Below are 5000 nucleotides of genomic sequence, written 5' to 3'. Positions count from 1 at the left end.
TTAAAATTTGTTTTCTCAGAGGGGTGACCCGAAAACACTGACACCCGGTCCATGGACCCCCATACGGGCCGGTCCACGGACTACCCGGAAGGACCCCCTCCACGGACCCCCCCCCCCCCCCCCTCAAAAAAAAAAAACAACAACAACAAAGAAATAAAAATAAATTTAAAATGTAAATAACACCTAAAGATTTGACTTACCGGTAGTCTGGATAGATCACTCATGTCGGCGAAATCTTAACCGTTTTGCGCCGCAAATTTAAAGACTAAGGCCCAGGCTCGGGCGCAAGTTGTATTAATCCCTTCACTGTGGACCGGAGTACTTCGAAAAAGACCGATAATGAGGTTCCTTGTTCCTTCCACCATTTTTGTTCGGTTCATTCTCCCGCGGGTTCACGAACTCTTTCCAGGCTCCACGAAATGGAAAGCAACCCCTCTACGCCTTGGATGACTGGTAACATGAATCACTCGTATTTTTTTGTTTGTCTTGCCCATCTGCATTTGTTTGCAGTTAGAACAGATTCCTATAATAGCTTTTTTTTTGCTTCAGCAGAAATGCGGAGGTGTATGAAATACCGTCAAGTAATGAAGTGAGTTGACTTTATAGTTAAAATTGTGCACATTGTGATCTGGTTACGTTAACATCCAATTTTTAGAGGAGCGGCGAGTTGACTTCCTATTTAGACTTTTTTCCTTAATATATTTGAATAGAATTTGAAGTACACGCATATTATACTGTTTAAAGGATGGGCAAGATTTCCGGATAGCCCCATACAATAGTTATGCATGCATTTTCTTGTTCACGCCTGTTCTTTGTTTGTGAGGAAGTAATACATGGATAATTAATGTAGGGGCTGGGCAGAAATCCCTGAGAATTATGACAGACAAGGCTTAATAAAGATTAATGAAAGATAAAGCCTATAAATACATGTAGTTATTGTATAACCTGCGACCAGGCGTCCTTTTCTTTAGGGAGGGGCCGAGATGAAACGTAGGGAGGAAGGGAGGGCAGGATCGCAGGCTAGTCATTGCATGGCGGGTCGGTCTAGAGTATGACAACGAAAGACAACATTGGAAGAGTTTTCAGATTGCTACTAGGATAATACTTCGTCAGTGGAAAGTAGAAAAGAACTAACTGTTAAGTTATTTGAGAAAAGTAGACTGGATGACGTTTTATAGGATGAACTCAATTTAATAACTGGTGTCATATATATTATTTATTAATGAAGAAGCCTTTTAGCCGGTGTGTTTCAAAGCCTCTTGCATTAAATATTTGTTAGAACTCGACAGTTTCGTGTTACAGTCAAACCAAGTGAAGCGTACCCCTTAAGATTGCATTAATGAAGTGATTATTTAAAACTTGAACCCGCTAGTCGTTTCAAGAATGCAATAATGAATTGATTATTCGAATATTGAACTCGCTCGCTCGATCCAAGAATACGGCTAAATTCGCTAACGGCTTCCGTTTAGTCGAAAAATCAATTCACTGTTGCGACTAGTAGGTTTCAAACCTACTAGTCTTTTCTAGAATGCAATACTGAATCGATTTTTCGGAAACGTAACCCGTTAGCCGTATTCTTGGATCGAACGAGCGAGTTCAATATTCGAATAATCAATTCATTATTGCATTCTTGAAACGACTAGCGGGTTCAAGATTCAAATAATCAGTTCATTAATGCAATCTTGAGGGGTACGCTTCACTTGGTTTGACTGTAAGAATACCTCAAAGGATTTATAATACCCCAATTCATAGAAAACTTCAAAATAATTTCATTTTGACGACCTCTAAGAAGGGACGTTCGGGATATAGAATGTCTTTCTCTTTGATTTCTGTTTGCTAGGCAATTTTCAGTTGCCATCTTTAGCTTTAAAGGCATGCAAGGTAGTTCCACTAAAAAGCAAACCTTCAGGGAAGAGGATTAAGGGAACATACAATTGAGTTTCTTGAAATGAGTGTACGAACCCTGAAATGATAGACACTTACAAATCTAAATTACAGTGGAATCTCTCCATAACCAGCTGACGCAGGCTACTAGTGACGATGAGACTATGATCAGATATTATTTCTGAAGACACCTTTGTACACACAGGGTTTAAGTGGTAGTGCCTCGTCGATGTTACCAACTGCCAAGCATTCGTTTCCTTGTTGAAAAAATGATAGCGCTCAGATCTAGCAAAACAATACAGCTTATCATCGGGGCTCTGGAATCCCACAACATTAGATTTTACAGCTTTCCAGCAGCCAGCACAGTTCTTGATGTTACCGCCAATCTTTTTAAGAACCAAAGGCCCAGAGGTTGGGGGATCCACTGGTCTAGCTGCTATTCTTATAACAAGAGTTGATGAATTGAGAACTTCAGCTTGAAAATTTGCTTCTGTATTCTGTGCATCTTCATCTGTCTCTGAATGGTGGACTGCTACTTTAGTTGCAGGTAAATGCCGCTTGCGAGATGGAGCTTTCCCACCAACATTTTTTGGAGCAGAAGCTGCTGATATCCGGCTGAGACTTCGGCCTTGGTAGGCCTCCACAACGTTTGCCACACAGTTAAGATGGGTGGCAATAGACAGGCAATGATGGCAAAGGTTGTTTCGCCCAAAGAAATTACAATCACAAGTACATTTTCCACTCTTAAAGCACTGAACCCGGTGAGGAAGGGGTCTTCCTTTGTCCACAAAGAACACACTATCCTTGAAACCCTGGCGGAACTGGTCGTTGCACAGCACAGTCTTGGCTTTTTCCAGCAGACTCGATTGTTCCTCTTTGGAAAAGTGGCCACTCAGCTGTGAAAGGTCGCTGAGATCACACACTGCTTGCCTTATAGAGGGATGAGCTGAGGAACGTGACAATGGTGTGACCTTAAAATTGCAGCCCCTCTTGTATGCTTCTGGATCGGGGCAAACTTTGCTAGCCCTTTTGAGGAAAGCCTTTCGCTCTTCTTGGGTCATCTCTGCATGACTCTTTGTCAGTAAGTGTTGCTGAAACTGGTGGCAGACCTCCAACTTGTCGGACAACTGAAACCATGACATTTCTTCTTCTTGTTTCCCAAGCCAAGGTCTTTCACAACAAATGCAGCCGTCTTTTTGCGCATGTCATTAAGCTTGTGGGTGCGAAAATAATGTGTAAAGGCTGGTGGGCCAGACTTCTCGCACCTTTCTAGGGTGTCCCACCCTTCCATGAGTGCTGTTGCATTCTTGTTAAACTCTTCTAGTGAACTTGACCAAATTAATCCACTTTTTGCTTTGAAGAGATCCTGGCAAATACGGGACACTAGTGCTGAGGAGAGACCGAGCTTTCTACATTTCTTCTTGATATTTCTTTGGCTATGAATTTAACAAAGCAAAGGTGTTGCATTCCTGAAATCGGTCGCGAGGGCATTCGTTAACGCACGTTCATTGTCAGTGCCTGTGGCACGAAGGAATTCACTGAGACCAGGATTTTCACGGATAAGGCAATGGATAGATGATAGGTACGTGGATTCGTCTCTAGTCATGCAGACCATGACAGGGCCTAAAAAGGAGGGGTAAAGTAGAAAAACGGGAAAAGAAAGGCCCACTTGAATACCTCTGTCAGACTTGTGCTACAACCTGTGGAATATTCGTCTACACTTCTGTCTTGATCATCTCTATAATCAATCAAAACCGAAAAGCCACAATTCACACATTATTACGTGCATTAATGGAATATTTCCTTTGCTTGTTCATTCCGGACAGACAGAGACGCGTCTTAGTATTTGACTTTATAAAGAAGGAGAGGGAAGGGGGGGGGGGGGGGGGGGGGAACAATTCAGTCAAGAAAAGTATTTAACTACGGTTAAATACCTCTACCAGTGGTGTGTTCACCAAGGTCATGGTCATCTTTGTTGTCAATCAACTCCTATAAGCCACAATTCAATCAACCTGTAAATTACTCAATCCATCTACAAACTACACGAAACTATATACCTATATATATGGCCAAGTTATTTCAAGATTCATTTGTGTCTTTCCTTCCTTTTTAGTTCAGCAAACACATTGCGGGCAACCACACTTCCCTTGTTTGTATTATCTCACACATGCCCGCATCATATCATATTTCAACCCGCCTGCCTTTCTTCACACAGTGATGACCGTGTACTTAATAATGCATTCAAATATAAGAAAAAAAAACTAAAATAACAAGTCAACTAGCCGCTCCACTGACTAATCGGATATTGAGTAGACAGTATAGCCAGATCACAATGTTATGGGGCGCCAAATGTATTTTTATTATTTAGAGTGGTTATTTGTATATAACCAAAACAAGTATGGTTATATGTAAATAACCACATTGCAGTTTGTTTTATTTCTAAATAACCAAAAGGAGACATTGGTTATTTAACAAGTAACCAAGAAATGAGTGTGGTTATTTGCTAAATAACCAAACCTGAAAATTGGTTATTTGCTAAATAACCAAAACTGAAAATTGGTTATTTGCTAAATAACCAAAACTGCAAAGTGGTTATTTGCTAAATAACCAAAATCGAGAAAATGGTTATTTGGTTATTTTTTAGAGATAACCAAAACTTGATGTTTTTTCCAGTGACTGCAAATTGCAAATTGGTTATTTAGCACAAAATGGCTAGTACTTAAACACGGAATGCCGGAATGATGGAATGCCGGAACGGTGGAATACTTAAACACGGAACGCCGGAATACTTAAACAGGGAACAGTTGTGAAAATTCTGACAATTGGAACACGTGGTTCCCCCCCCCCCCCCAAACATGGTTCCCCCCCCCCCCCCCCCACAAGTGTTCGGGGCAAAAATTAAAGTATAAAACAATGGTGAAATATGAACCCCTTTATTGTCATAAAAAAGGTTGCTGTTATTCATCGTGGTGAAGTACAATAATAATAAAGTATTCTCCTTTGTTTCACGATGTGGTCACTTGTGATGTAGATCGCGCCGTTTCGACTGCATACTGCTAGTCTTCATAAGGCAATGATGTCGATTGGTTACGCGTCACCTTTTAAACAGGATGCTC

The sequence above is a fragment of the Montipora foliosa genome, chromosome 6, assembly GCF_036669935.1.
Source record: "Montipora foliosa isolate CH-2021 chromosome 6, ASM3666993v2, whole genome shotgun sequence".
NCBI lineage: Eukaryota > Metazoa > Cnidaria > Anthozoa > Scleractinia > Acroporidae > Montipora > Montipora foliosa.
This window is presented reverse-complemented; position numbering follows the sequence as displayed.